This window comes from Pipistrellus kuhlii, unplaced genomic scaffold (assembly GCF_014108245.1).
Source record: "Pipistrellus kuhlii isolate mPipKuh1 unplaced genomic scaffold, mPipKuh1.p scaffold_m20_p_14, whole genome shotgun sequence".
Taxonomy (NCBI): Eukaryota; Metazoa; Chordata; class Mammalia; order Chiroptera; family Vespertilionidae; genus Pipistrellus; species Pipistrellus kuhlii.
This window is the reverse complement of record NW_023425449.1, coordinates 38,671,052-38,686,568: the sequence shown is the minus strand read 5'-3', so window position 1 is coordinate 38,686,568 and position 15,517 is coordinate 38,671,052. Positions and strand designations below refer to the sequence as shown.

Below are 15,517 nucleotides of genomic sequence, written 5' to 3'. Positions count from 1 at the left end.
CTGAGAGCATTTCCTCCATCATCGAATGCTCAGGGCCCACCGCGGGCCACGCACAGCCGACAGCGTGGCCTGTGCTGTGGTGGTGCCTACAGTCCGGTGGGAAAGGCAGCAAATGAGAAGTCATGACATTGAACTTGGGTGAGTGTAAGGTCAGAGGAGCGAGAGCCATGAGAATACAGAGCAGGGACGCTGACCTCGGCAGGGGGTCAGGAGGCCTCTCTGAGGCCATGACGGGTGGAGGCACAGCAGGAATTCGCTGGGGAAGGCCGGAGGGAATGGGTGCCCCAGGAGTGCAGAGTTGTGTGGGTGCTGGTGAGGGGTGGGAAGAGATGACCTCAAGAGGTCAGATGTCAGGGGGCGCGAGAGGACTTTGGCCTTCCTCTCAGCGATGGTGGCAACTACTGAAGCGGTTACTCAGGAACCCAGACTGGCCAGATGAGTCTGTGATGGCCGCCTCTGGCCGCAGTGGGGGAACAGCAGAGCCCATGGGGGAGCATCCCAGCTGGCAGGGTGAGCCTCAGAAGCTTCCAGCAACACCAGGCGGACTCACACGTGCACGCACCCAGTCCAAACCGAGCGGGCGGCTGGCCTTCCGCTGCTCTGGAGGGTGACAGGGAGCCGCTGGCTGCTTCCCAGGGGGCGTGTGTGAGGGAACCTCTCCCTGCCGTCGGCCTCTCTGAGCCTCCCGGGACCGGCCACGCTGGCAGCGCCCCGGCTCCTGGCTTGTCGCAGCGGAATAATGAGATGAGACACGTGGGCCCGCAGCCAGGTCCTCCCACATCACCGAGTCAGGGTGGGGAAGGGGCCGGGCCTGGGAACCTGGGCCACCTCCCAAGCACCACAGGTGACCTCCCTGCCCACACAGGGCCTTGCTCCCTGGCCTGCTTCCTTCCCGGGAGCTGTGTCACTCACCCAGCCTCGTGAGCCGCTCTACACTTTGTATTTATTATTTTTATTTTACTATTTTTAATATATATTTTTTTCTTGATTTCAGAGAGGAAGGGAGAGGGAGAGATAGAAACATCAATGATGAGAGGGAATCATTGATCGGCTGCCTCCTGCACGCCCTGCAGTGGGGATCGAGCCTGCAACCCGGGTGTGTGCCCTGACCTGGAATTGAACCGTGACCTCCTGGTTCATAGGTCGACGCTCAGCCACTGAGCCACGCCGGCCAGGTTCCATGGGCCATTTAGATTTCATTGGATGCATGTTAAAGATCATATATGCAGCCCTGACTGTTTGGCTCAGTGGATAGAGCATCGGCCTTCGGACTGAAGGGTCCCGGGTTTGATTCCGGTCCAGGGCATGTACCTTGGCTGCCAGCACATCAGCAGCAGCTGATCGATGTCTCTCTCTCTCATTGATGTTCTAGCTCTCTATCCCTCTCCCTTCTCTGTAAAAAGAAAAAAAAAATCAATAAAATATATTTGAAAAGTTCATATATGCAGTTTTATTTATTTTTAAGTCAGCATATATGTGTTGCAATTACATTCTTTGTAACTGTTTGCATTTATGAGAAAGCTGAGATATCCACTGACCATCATGCAAGGACGTGCTTAGCTATTTCTCAGCGCTATGTGAAGGCGCAGAAGCGAGGAAGCGCTGTGAGGAGCTGCTGCTGGGGCGAGATGCCAGCGCAGCCTCTAACTCAGGACGGAATCCCGCCTCCCGGCTACCAGAGCTTTGAACTTGGGCAGGTACAGCATGTCCACGCGTCTGCATGTCTGTCAGCGAAAGGCGATTGCAATACTGTCCCCTGTGACTGTTCGGGGATTGGTTGCTGAGCTGGAGGAAGGGGCAGTAGCAATTGAGAAGGAAGTATCGATAGGAGGCAGTGACCAGGGTGTGCACAGAAGGGGAACTTCCATTTTGCTGAAGAAAGGCAAGAGGGAACCCGGTCAGAGCCTGTCTCACAACCGCATCAAAATTACAACTGAACAACCGTCAGCCCGGACGGCCTGACATCCAGCTGAAGAGAAGTCCTACGACTGGAGATTTAGAGGAGAAGCCACACTGAGCCTGGTGAGTGGGGCCCAGACACGGACGGGGCTGGTCCCACACAAAGGTGTGGCAGATGAAGATTGGGAGGGATGACTCGGCCGCCCCAGCGTTCCAGGGCTGGAGGAGAAATCCCCATAACCTCCGGCTGTAGAAACGAGCAGGGGTTTGAGGCGGAAGGGAGGGGAGGGGGGTGCTCCTGGAGTCCCAGGCAGGGTCTGGGCACTATTTCAGATTCATTTCCTTGGAGTCCATTGCTGAGGCAGCCGCTGGAAATGGAATTTTTTGTTTTCGTGGTTTTGTTAAATCATCTTCTGGGGACATTTTTTCCTACTGCTTTTCAGAGAGAATGGAAAAGAGGAAGGGGGGGGGGAGGAAGGGAAATAGATAGAGACAGAGATCAATGTGAGAGAGACTCATCAACTGGTTGCCTCCCGTGCTCGCATCGGCAGCACATAGACTAAAGTTGGTACGATGCAGAGAAGATTAGCATGGCCCCTGCGCAAGGATGACACGCAAATTCATGAAGCGTTCCATGTTAAAAAAAATTAAATAAATAATAATAATTAAAAAAACTGGTTGCCTCCCACATGCGCCCCAGCCAGGGGCCGGAAGTGAAACCCGTCAGTGTGTGGGCGGAAGCTCTTACCCTGAGCAATACTGGCAAAGGTGTGGTCATCGTTTTTTGTTTTTTTGTGGGGGTTTGGGTTCCTTCTCCAAAGGGCCTACATGCAAAGGCCATATCTGAGTCCCTGTCACATTCAACTGGCTTTTGATAGGAATGGCCTGTCTTGGCTCCTGCTTCAGATTTTGCTAAAATCATTCACATAAGCAGCATCCGGCCCCAGCATGCCAGTCCCTCTCACAGAGTGGCCCCAGGCCCAGCCCTGGCAGCATCTGGCCTTGGTTCACAGCGTGGCGTCTCCCGGGCATCTCCGAGCCCAGCACGAGGAGCAGCCTTTGCAGGTTGCTTTGTAGCTCAAACCCAGTCGCCCTGGGCAGAGCTCAGGGAGTGGTTGACCTGGGCCGGCTCCTCCTAGGAGGCCCCGGAGCCAGCACACCCTGTGGACAGCTTCAGACCATGTCGAAGCACCACAAGCTTCCTCCACAGGGGACACACTCAAGGGGTGGACTCAGCAGGCACCACTGCCCCACTGAGGGGAGCCCTGCTGTGGGGTACGCCCCTGCACAGTTGACCTTCCACAGGGGTTGGTACTTGCAGCTGATCTACCTGGGGGTTAATACCTCCCATTGAGGTGCCTATAGCAATCGAGGCTCCACTACAGTAGGAGGGTGTACAGAGCCCATGAGGGTGTAGGAGTGCCCAGCTTGGGTGACTGGGGAGGCTGTGCCACTGGACCCTATAGGACACCTCCTGTATTAGGCCACTCTACCAAGCCCAGGACACATACCGAGCTCTACCAAGTACACAGAAGCAGACACAGGGGAGATGCCAAAGCGAGGGTAGGGGAGGGGATGGGGGGGGGGGAGAGGACAAATAAACATGACTCAAAGGAAAGAACAGAAGTCCAGAAAAAGCTAAACAAAATGGAGACAAATAATCTAATAGACACATAGTTCCCAGCACTGGTTTATAAACAGTCAGTGAACTTAGAGGAACAGTAGCTGAACTTAGAACTTTAACAGAAAAAAAAAAAAAAAAGGGCCTACATGCAAAGGCCATATCTGAGTCCCTGTCACATCCAACTGGCCGAAGTGGTTCAGTTGTTTGGAGCACTGTCCTATCTCTGAAGGGTCACTGGTTCGATTCCCAGTTAGGGCACATGTCCAGGTTGTTGGATGGAACCCTGGTTGGGAGCGTACGGGAAGGAACAAATGTTTCTCTCTCACGCTGATGTTTCTATCTCTCTCTTTTTCTCTCTGCCTCTCCCTTCCTTTTAGCCTAGAATCAATAAAATATCTATCCTCCGGTGAGGATTAAAAGAAAAAAAAAAGATATGGAAATCATAATAAAGTACTTGGAAACCATAAAAGAAGACATGGAAACCATAAAATGGGACATGCGAACCATAAAAGGGGACATGGACACCATAGAAAGAGACATGGGAACCATAAAAGAAGACATAAAAGGGGTAAAAGGGGACATGGGAACCATAAAAGGGGACATGGACACCATAGAAAGAGACATGGGAACCATAAAAGAAGACATAAAAGGGGTAAAAGGGGACATGGGAACCATAAAAGGGGACATGCAAACCATAAAAGGGGACATGGACATCATAGAAAGAGACATGGGAACCATAAAAGGAGACATAAAAGGGGTAAAAGGGGACATGGGAACCATAAAAGGGGACATGGACATCATAGAAAGAGACATGGGAACCATAGAAAGAGACATGGGAACCATAAAAGAAGACATAAAAGGGGACATGGGAACCATAAAATGGGACATGCAAACCATAAAAAGGGACATAGACACCATCGAAAGAGACATGCGAACCATAAAAGAAGACATGGACACCATAAAAGAAGACACGGGAACCATAAGAAAGAACCAGCCCTCAGCAGCCCCTGGTCCGGGCCTGCCCCCGTTTCCCAGCCTGGGCCACCGTCCCTGGTGAGCACCCTGTCCCGCAGTGAGGAGAGCAGCCCTTCGCCCGCCCAGCGGGGTCTCGGCCCTCAGTGAGCAGCAGCCCAGCTCCAGTTCGCTTCTGGCCGGGAGCGGTGTCCTCGGGTGGAAGGAAAAGCTCAAGCCAGGCACCAGCACCCTGCCGCCGTGGTCACTGCTCTGCCAGGTCTCTGCGGACCCGGGTGAGAACCTGCAAACGGGCCTGTGCCCTCACAAGCTGACCAGGCATATATTCTCCTCACGGCTGCTGGTCAAAATGGGCCATTGTATAATATCTAAAAACCAAGTGTAGTTCAATTCCCCTCCACCCACCTGGACCTGGAGTCCCACAAAAGCCCCCAGGGCGCGATGGGCCACGGCTCTGGTTTGATTCCTGCCAAGGGCACTGCCAGGTTGCAGCTTGATCCCCAGTGAGGGTGGGGGGGTGCTCTCTCACCATTGATGTTTCTATCTCTCCCTCTCCCTTCCTCTCTGAAATCAATAAAAAATATATAAAAGTAAATAAATACATTGAAGTAGTTCTCTCTTTCCCTATCTGTGAAATCTGCCCTTGGGGCGCTCCTGTGGGTCCCAGTGTTCGCGCCGCCTGGGATCAGCATTCTGGGGATCACAGCTGATCGGAGGTCGCTGTGGCTCTGTTGTCAAGAGTCACAGCCGAGCCAAAAACGGTTTGGCTCAGTGGATAGAGCGTCGGATTGAAAGGTCCCAGGTTCGATTCCGGCCAAGGGCATGTACCTTGGTTGCGGGGACATCCCCAGTAGGGGGTGTGCAGGAGGCAGCTGGTTGGTGTCATCGATGTTTCTGGCTCTCTATCCCTCTCCCTTCCTCTCTAGAAAATCAATAAAATATATATTTTAAAAAGAGTCACAGCCAAGCCCCAGCCTCCTTCCCTGCACGCCTCCTGCACGCCTCCTCTGTTTCCCGCGCTCCCTCTCTCCTCCTCCCTCCGTCCCCGAGACTTCCCCGGAAAGGCCGGAGGGGCCTGGCCCGCCCTCCCCGCGCACCCGGAGGGGGTGGACGCGGAGCGCAGCGCCCTGAGCCTCTCCTCGTGCTGATGGGGCGCCGGGGAGGAAGAGGGGGACTGGGCCGGGCATCGCCGCCGGAAACCACAGCGGCCCCGGGCGGAGGCGGCAGGTGCGGGGCCCGCGGGCCGCTGCGTCCCGGGACCTCGCCGCCCGAGGGAGCGCCGCCCGGCTCCGCCTGGAGCGGGTGCGCACGACCCGGCGCCCAGAGGGCGAGCTGCGGGGCGAGAAAGGAGTTCCCAGCGCTTCTCTTCCCCCCCCCCCCCCGCTCCCCTCCCCGGGCAGGTTCCGGGGTCTTCCCTCCCCTGCTCCCCTCCCCCTAGCAGTGTTTCCCAAAGTGCGGTAGGCGTACCCCCAGGGGTACGGGAAGAGTTTGGTGGGGGCACGCGTTGCACCGGAGTTCGGTGGGGATATGCACTGCACCGTGCTCAGCTGCGCCTAATTCTACGTGAGTACGAGGGGTCCTCAGCGTTAGGAAAATGACAGAAGGGGTACACACAGGTCAGAAGTTTGGGGAACACTGCCCTGGGAGACCGCGAAGCCCAGCGGCGCCGCGGAGGCAGCGGCCAGGACGCCGCCGCCAGGGGAGATGTGGGGACCGCCTCCTGCGCGGCCAGGGCCGGGCTGCCGCCGGGGCCACCCCGCAGCCCCGCAGCCCGCACAGCGGGGCGCAGGGCGCAGACGGCGGCCCCGCAGGAGCGGGAGGCGGCTCCCCGCCCCCAGGCGGCCTGGGGCGGCGGGAGACCATCGCGCACTGGCGCCGCCCGGCTCCCCGAGCGGCGAACACGGCGAAGGGCAGCGCCGTCTGCACCCACCCCGCCGGGTCCCCGCCGCCGCCGCCGCGCCGGCCCGGCCAGCACCGCCGGCGGCGGGGGCGCCAGGACGGGAGGAGGCGGAGGCCGCGGGAGGTGCTGCCTGGTCCGCGGCCGCCACGGCGTGCAGGCGGCTCCCGAGGGAAGGGCGGCACCGGCGCGGAGAGCTCGGCGGGGCGGCCGGCCGAGGAGGAGCGGGTCGGGGACCTTCCCCGGGGCGTCCCGGCGGCAGGAGCAGCACCGCCGGTGGCCGCCAGCCCGGCCCCGGCCCCGGCCCCGGCCCCGGCCCCGGCCCCGGGAGGCGGCGGCGGGCTGGACGCGTGGGGGCCGCCCAGCGCGAAGCCGGGGTCCAGCGGGCTGGAGGGCGCCAGCTCCCAGGACGGCGCGGGGGGCATCCCGGCGGGGGGAGGGTTTTCCCCGCCGCCGCCCTGGGGGCTCCAAGCCCCGCTCCGGTCCTCCCGGGGAGGCGCCTGCTTAGCCCACGGCCGCCGGTCGCGCGGACGGACGGACTCGGGGGCTGCGAAGCCAGCGGAAGCCCGGGAGGCGCCTGCGCGCGCGGCTCCGCGCCGGGCTCCCCAGCCCGCTCCCCGGGTCCGCCTCCGCCACCTGTTGAAATGCTGTTCTGTAATCAGCCGATACAGGAAAGCGAAAGCAGTCTTTTCACGGGAGAAATGGAGACCCCCGTTTTAGGGCACCCTGGCAGGCCCGGGTCACTCCGGCGAATTCTGCCATGGCAAGCAAGCTCCGGTCCCCGGTTCCCGGGCGCCTGGTTTCTGAGCAGCGAGGTCAGCCGCAATCCCAGCCTCACCTGCCCGGGCGAGGGGCTGCGTTTTATCCGGAGAGGCCCGGAGGCCGCGGGGCCGGCTGCGGAGGTCAGCCTCCGGGCGCAGCTGGGCCGGTCCCCCCTGTGCGCCTGGAAGCTTAGAACTGGCACAGCCTCAATGCACCCTGCTGGCCCGACCGCCACCCGCCACCCCACCCCCTCCATCACCCCCACCCCCTCCATCACCCCCACTCCCTCCGTCACCCCCTCCATCACCCCACCCCCTCCATCACCCCACCCCCTCCATCACCCCCACTCCCTCCATCACCCCCACTCCCTCCATCACCCCACCCTCTCCATCACCCCCACTCCCTCCATCACCCACCCCCTCCATCACCCCTACCCCCTCCATCATCCCCTCCATCACCCCCACCCCCTCCATCACCCCACCCCCTCCAGCACCCCCTCCATCACCCCCACCCCCTCCAGCACCCCCTCTATCACGCCCACTCCCTCCATCACCCCCACTCCCTCCATCACCCCCTCCCCCTCCATCATCCCCTCCATCACCCCCACCCCCTCCATCACCCCCACTATCACCCCCACCCCCTCCATCACCCCCACCCTCTCCATCATCCCCACCCCCTTCAGCACCCCCTCCATCACCCCCACCCCCTCCATCACCCCCTCCATCACCCCCACCTCCCCTACCACCCCAGCCCCAAGGAAACAGACGTGGAATAGAGAAGATTACTCAAAAATCACAGAATTCTTTTCTTTCTTCCAGTAGTGTAACCTCATCCCTTATCCTTCCAGGTAAAAAGCTCTCCTGTTAAGATTTTATTGTATTATACGAAAACCATAGTCAGAGTGTATTGTAAAAGGAGAACAATGCATTTGATGCTTCCATTCTATTTTTTAAACCTCATCCCGCAATTGTAAAATGCAAATGATCCATTTTTCTAATACTCTGGTCTTCTCAAATATTACGAGATTGTGAGTATCAAAGAATCAGCCTCTGACTCCCAGAGCTCTGATTTCTTGCTCTCTAAAGCCGAACTCCCCTGGGCACCTGCCCTTTGAGGACTGAATGAAATAAACTAAACATCAGTTCTCTCCAATTCCTATTTTCTTCCTCCGCCTTCCCTTTGGGAGAGTCAGCAATTAAAACCACATAATAGGTCATCAATAGATTATGCAACTTCTTCATTGATTTCAGCTTTTATCTTTTTTAAAAAATATATATATTTTATTGATTTTTTTTTTTCAGAAAGGAAGAGAGGGATAGAGAGCCAGAAACATCGATGAGAGAGAAACATCAATCAGCTGCCTCCTGCACACCCCCCCCCCCCCCCCCCCTGGGGATGTGCCCACAACCAAGGTACATGCCCCTGACCGGAACCTTTCAGTCCGCAGACCGATGCTCTATCCACTGAGCCAAACCAGGTTCGGCTGAACATTTTTTTTATATATATTTTATTGATTTTTTTTTTTTTTAACAGAGGGGAAGGAAGAAGGACAGAGTTAGAAACATCAATGAGAGAGAAACATCTGCCTCCTGCACCGCCCCAACTGGGGATGTGCCTGCAACCAGGGCACATGCCCTTGACCAGAATCGAACCCAGGACCCTTGAGTCCGCAGGCCGACGCTCTATCCACTGAGCCAAACCGACCAGAGCATATATCGAACATTTTTATGCAAAGGGTAAGAACTTTGTTAAGATGGAAATGTATCTGGGGAGGATGACAAGTTGCAGGCAGGTGGAAATGGAAATGATAATTCTGCAGCGGAGGAGAGAGGAATCAGTGTGGACGATGGGTGCCAGCCACACTGAGTTAGACTAACTGGAACCCCTCGGTGCAGGGAGGGAGATGCCGCAGGCGCCAGGAGTCAGTGTGAAGACGTTGGTCCCCTTCGGGCAGGAGGCAGAAACACGCAGCCACTCCCTGTCCCAGCTGGGCGGTCTTGGCCAATGCCAGCCATCACTGCACTGGAGGCATCCATGCTTCCTACCAAAAATGGCCCTTTTGCGCCCTGAAGGTTACTGCCTGTCATTGCCTTTTTCGTTTTGTATCTATTACCGCTCAGCCCCTTTACTAAACAGAAATAGGAGGTAGTCAAGAAATAAAGTTGAGCCGAAACTGGTTTGGCTCGGTGGTAGAGCGTCGGCCTGCGGACTGAAAGGTCCCAGGTTCGATTCCGGTCGAGGGCATGTGCATTGGTTGTGTGCACATCCCTGGTAGGGGGTGTGCAAGAGGCAGCTGGTCGATGTTTCTTTGTCATAGACGTTTCTCACTCTCCCTCTCCCTTCCTCTCTGTAAAAAATCAATAAAATATATTTAAAAAAAACACACAAAAAAAGAAATAAAGTTGATGCAATAATAAGAGACAAGTGAAATTATTACTTAACTGTGTTTCTAAAATCTCCGAAGGAAGTTGAATCTTTCCCTAAAGGTTGAGGTCCAGAAAGTAAATGTGGAGTTCTTTACACTTGAAAGAAATCTGACCGGACCTCTTGTTGATGGATGGGATGACGTTAGTCAGGCTCAGATTCAAATTCCATGGATACATCATTTCACTTCTTTGAATCTCAACTTTCTCTTTGTATCAAAAATAGGTGTGATGGGCTGGCACCATTTTGGAGCTCAGCCCATCTGGTCTCCAGGTGACCAAATAAATTGATAATCTTTACCCCCCAAAAGTGGGTATTATGATCATACTGACCCCACATGTCCCTCTGAAGATTAATTTGAGGCAAATATATATATCTATGAAAACCCATGACACATAATGAGTGTTAAATATTTAATGCCTGAAATATGTAACATATGAAAATTCCTGCCACCTAGTAAGTGCTCAGTTAAATTTATCATCTTTCTCTCTCCTCCATTCCTCTTCTCTCTTTCCCTGGAATGGGATGCATGACAGGCCCAGACTATTATACCAAATTTCTTCAGTACTAAAATATGATCATAAGGTGCCAGAATTTTCTTTTTTTAGAATTAGAAACTCAACAGAAACATCCAACTTTGAGCAGTTCTGCGGGAGCAGGGAGAAGATCTTCTCTCACTGTTCTGTGGCAGGATATGCAGCAGTTTGTTACAATGAGGGCTGCCGCACTCAACCCTGCCCGGCCCTGCAGCACTGATAGTCTATCCCATATGCACAGCGCGCTTGGCTGCAGATGTCCTGTGAACTGAATGGGGGAAGAGGGCCCCCCAGGCAGGCTCATGAAAACATTCTGAACTGTTTGAAAGACCACATGAGCCGAAACGGTGTGGCTCAGTGGTAGAGCGTCGGTCTGCGGACTGAAAGGTCCCAGGTTTGATTTCGGTCAGGGGCATGTACGTAGGTTGTGGGCACATTCCCGGTGGGGGTGTGCAGGAGGCAGCTGGTCGATGTTTCTCTCTCATAGACTTTCTAGCTCTCTATCTCTCTCTCTTCCTCTCTGTAAAAAAAATCAATAAAATATATTTTTTTAAAAAAGAAAGATCAAATGAATGTAAATCATGTTGAATGTGAAAATTAGAGTGGCAAGTTAGAAATGAATCTCAAATGGTCATCCTGCTAATTTCTTTGTCTTTTATCCAAAACCAGAGGTCCGGTGCACAAAATTAGTGCACTCGGGGGTGTCCCTTAGCCCCAACCTCTTGCAGTCGGGGAGCCCTCCGGGGACGTCTGACTGACAGAGTTGGTCATCCTTAGCGCTGCCTGGACGCAGGAGCGGCTCCACCACTGCTGCTGCTCTTGCCGGTCATGAACCCGGCTTCTGGCTGAGTGGCACTCCCCCGGTGGGAGCGCACTGACCATCCGGGGGCAGCTCAGAACACCTGAAATCTAGCTGAACGGAAGTCCCATAGCGAAGAATATAAAGAAGCCACATCAGGGCTGGTGGGGCCAGACTGAACAGACTGGCCCACACCCATCGGTGGTGGTTAAATACTGGGAGGGCCCTCGCTGGTTTGGCTCAGTGGATAGAGCGTCTGCCTGTGGACGAAAGGTTCCGGGTTTGATTCCAGTCAAGAGCCTGTTCCTCAGGTACAGGTTCCTGGGCCCTGGTTGGCCTGTGTGTAGGAGGCAACCATTCAATGTGTCTCACTCACGTTGATATTTCTTTGTCTCTCCCTCTCCCACTCTCCCTAGAAATCAATGAAAAAATATCCTGGGGTGCGAATTAACCAAAAATAATAAGTAAAATAAAATCACTACAATTAAAGCAAAATTAGGAGGGATATCTCAGCTGCAGAGGCCCCACTACGGAACAATGGGTCTGGTCCAATATCAGCACCCCCACAGCTCAGGGCTGGGAAGAGAAGTCCCCATAACTTTTGTCTGTAAAAGCCAGTGAGCCCTAGCTGGCTTGGCTCAGTGGATGGAGCATAGGCGGCCTGCGGACTGAAGGGTGCCCGGTTTGATTCTGGTCAAGGGCACACGCCTGGGTTGCAGGCTCGATATCCAGTGGAGGGGGAGAGGGGTGCAGGAGGCAGCCAATCAATGATCCTCTCTTATTATTGATTTTTCTATCTCTTTCTTCCTTCCTCTCTGAAATCAATAAAAAAAATATATATATACATTTTAAAAAGGCCAGTGAGATGGGGGCGCAGCTGGAGTCCCAGGCAATCCTCTTAGAGGCCCAAGTATAGACTTAGTCAAACTCACCTTGAGACAGGCTGGTGACACATGGAATAGGGAAACAGACAGATAAATAGCCAAGTAGTTGACAACCACCCAATTGGCACTAATAGGATTTCTGCTATCTATCTCCCTATGTAGGATTAATTAAGCTATTTACTTTCTGATTAGGGAGAAGTATAAACCATTTACTCTTTTTTAAAAAATATATATATATTTTGTTGATTTTTTACAGAGAGGAAGAGAGAGGGATAGAGAGTTAGAAACATCGATGAGAGAGAATCATTGATCAGCTGCCCCCTGCACAACCCCTACCGGAGATGTGCCCGCAACCAAGGCACATGCCCTTGACCGGAATCGAACTGGGGACCCTTCAGTCCGCATGCTGACGCTCTATCCACTGAGCCAAACCATAAACCATTTACTCTTAAGTGTTCTTGGTTAGGGAACTGAAAGGAACTCGTAGAGAACATATTGATGGTTGCCAGAGGGGCGAGAGGAGAGAAAGTGCAAGAAAAGGGGGAGATATTTAGAAGTACAAATTGGTGGTTACAGAAGAGTCATAGGGAGGTGAAGTACTGGGAATATAGTCAGTAATAACTACATATGGCATTGCTATTGGTGGAAGCAAGTTACCCTTTCCCCACTGAGTGCTTGGGGAGGGGGGTGTATGTATCTCCAGAAAAAGAATTTTCTGAGACTCACAAGAGGATGAATGATTTAAAAAAATATTTTTATTGATTTCAGAGAGGAAGGGAGAGGGAGAGAGAGAGAAACATCAATAATGAGAATCATTGATCGACTGCCTCCTGCACACCCTTACTGGGGATCAAGCCCACAACCTTGGGCATGTGGCCTCAAAATGGAACCCAGGATCCTTCAGTCCGTTGGCTAACGCTTTATCCACTGAGCAAGACCAGCCAGGGCCAGGCACTCCTTTTTATATTACATAGTTCACTTTCTTCACACACATGTGCTCTATATTGTATTCAAATCTGTTAAGAGGCACCATAAATTATTATTGATCATGCCTCCATCTTCAATGTTGTTGTTGTTGTTTTTTTTTTTGTTTTTTTTTTTAACGTTCTTTTAGAAACCACATACTTTCCTAATCTTCCACTCTTACCCCCAAACCAGAGCTGTGGGCTTTCCATGGCTATTTACCATGTCTATTTCTACATCGAGGGTGGGGAATAGCAGTCTTTTTGATTGGTCAGTGGCTGGCTTGTTTGCCTAATTTTAACACACATCGTATCATGGTTATTTTTAGGCCCAGAACTTTTTCAGCCAGCAGGTACCTTACACACCAGATGGCTCCCTGCTCCTGCTTTTCTCAACAGGATCTTTTAATGAGACCATTATATGGCTTGCTTAGGGTGTCACAATTAGAAGTAAAATGAAGAGGACACCAGGCCTGATTTCACATACGCCCTTCTAGTTAATGCCCAGGCATCTCAGTTATCTTATTTAATCTCATTTTTTAAAGTTGCCTGAATGTGACTATTTTAGACAGTATAAATATTATTTCAATGGCTATTTGTGGAAATAATGTCTTATGGGAACACTTTACTTTATTATCTTATAAGGCACAACAGGGTTTCTGTGTGGTTAGGAGGCTGGGTGTCTGCTAGCCCACAGAAGTTATTAGAAGAAATCAAATAGTCTGAATGCCAACAGACAGGCGCCATTAGGCTTCTTAGAAGAATAGCCATGGGTGGGTGGAAAGAGTCAGATAGGTGAGGAGGAGAAGGAGGAGGGAGTAGAATAATGAAAATGAAGGTTAGACCTGTACTGGAGTATTTTTTCTCTATAATTCTATAATGTTGAAATGCTATCTTATTAATGACCATGAGCCCTGTCCCAGATGATTCCACAACCTCTCCCTCCTCTAATATTTCAAAGACAGTTTTGAATGTGAATTCAGACATTCTCTGAGAGACTCTGGAGAGCCCTAACTGGTTTGGCTCAGTGTATAGAACATCAGCCTGTGGACTGAAAGGTCTCAGATTCGATTCCAGTCAAGTGCATGTACGTTGGTTGCGGACACATCACCAGTAGGAGGTGTGCAGGAGGCAGCTGATCGATGTTCCTCTCTCATTAATATTTCTTAACTCTTTATCCCTCTTCCTTTCTCTCTGTAAAAAAAAAAAAAAAAAAAAAAAAAAAAGGTTCTGGAGCCCAGCTGGTGTGGATCAGTGGTTGAGTATCAACTGTGTAAACCCATGAACCAAGAGGTCACCAGTTCAATTCCTGGTCAGGGCACATGCCTGGGTTTTGAACTCAATTCCCAGTGGGGAGCTTATAGTAGACAGCTGACCAATGAATGCCTAAATACCGGTAAGTGAAACAACAAATCAATGTTTCTCTCCCTTCCTCTCTCTCTTTAAAATCAACCAATAAATTCAAATTACAGTGGGGAGGGGAGGGAGATCTGGGGGAGATAAGAGATCAACCGAAGGACTTGTATACATGCATATAAGTACAACCAATGGACACAAACCTCTGGGGAGGGAGGGTTTTTATGGGAGGGGGGCCAATGGTAAGATATGTACACAGATAAAAATAAATTTAAAGAAATCAACCAATAAATAAAAATGTCTTAAAAACCTTCAATGGCTTCCCCTAATAAGTCAGTGTCTCTAATTTATCAAAAAATAATTACACAGTCTTGACTCAATTTACTTTTCCCTTAATCTCATGCCTTTATTTACTACACTCTCTAAACTTCAAATTTTCAGCTGCCATGAGAGTAGCCAAATCCTCTTTCCCTTGCGAGCCTTGGGCTTTGGTCAACACTGACTTTTAGCCTGGGGACATGGGAGAGAGAGGAGGGTCTTTCTTCCCCTAGGCCGGATTCTCTGGCTTATCTTTCTGTTATTTGGAGGAATAGCTTCCCAAATCTCTTGGCTAACTGCCTGCTCCCTACACTTGGTTTTACCTCCAAGTCATTGTCCAGACCGTGCCTCTCCTGGGACCCACAGCTGTCCCGTGCTGTGGGTGCACATGCAGCACCTGCCATACTGACTGGTAGCGGCACCTCAACAGTTGACTTAACACTCGTTTCCCCAGGGCTATGAGTTCTTTGAGGACAAAACCTGGTCTGATAGGATTTTAAAGAAACATTTCTAGCCCTAGCCGGTTTGACTCAGGTCTTTGGGCTGAAGGGTCCCAGACTCGATTCTGGTCAAGGGCATGTACCTTGGTTGCCGGTTCCTTGGCCCTGGTTGGGGTACATGCAGGAGGCAACCAATCGATGTGTCTCTCTCACATTGATGCCCCCTCTTCTCTCCCTCTCCCTTTCCACTTTCTAAAATCAATGGAAAAATATCCTAGGGTGTGGATTAATCAAAGAACAAGCAAAAAACAAAAACAAAAACATTTCTGGTGCCTAGTACCGCCTGGAACTAAGGAGGGACCCAAACACTAGGAACTGAAATAATGAATTAATCTCATTTATTATGGTGTAGAACTTGATGAGTCTCACAAACCACTAGGAAAGATGGTCTCCTGGGATACCTCTCTATCTTATCTCCTCAGAGACTTAAGTAACTGTTCCAGAAGATCAAAGGATCTTTGTCCTTTTAAATTTAAATTAGATGGCCAGAGATAAGATGATGCATAAATATGCCCGGGAGAATTTAAAGAAGATTTATGAATTTACTGGGACGTTTCTGCAGTAGTTGCTGTTCTGCGGTCCAC

At 52.1% G+C, this 15,517-nt stretch overlaps 1 non-coding gene across 1 annotated transcript; it reads left to right on the top strand.

The window, feature by feature from the left end:
• Positions 1-2,434: 2,434 nt before the first annotated feature.
• LOC118718708 lies at positions 2,435-2,541 on the top strand. Its single transcript, XR_004987892.1, has one exon. It is a non-coding gene; the product is annotated as a U6 spliceosomal RNA (small nuclear RNA).
• The last annotated feature ends 12,976 nt before the right edge of the window (positions 2,542-15,517 follow it).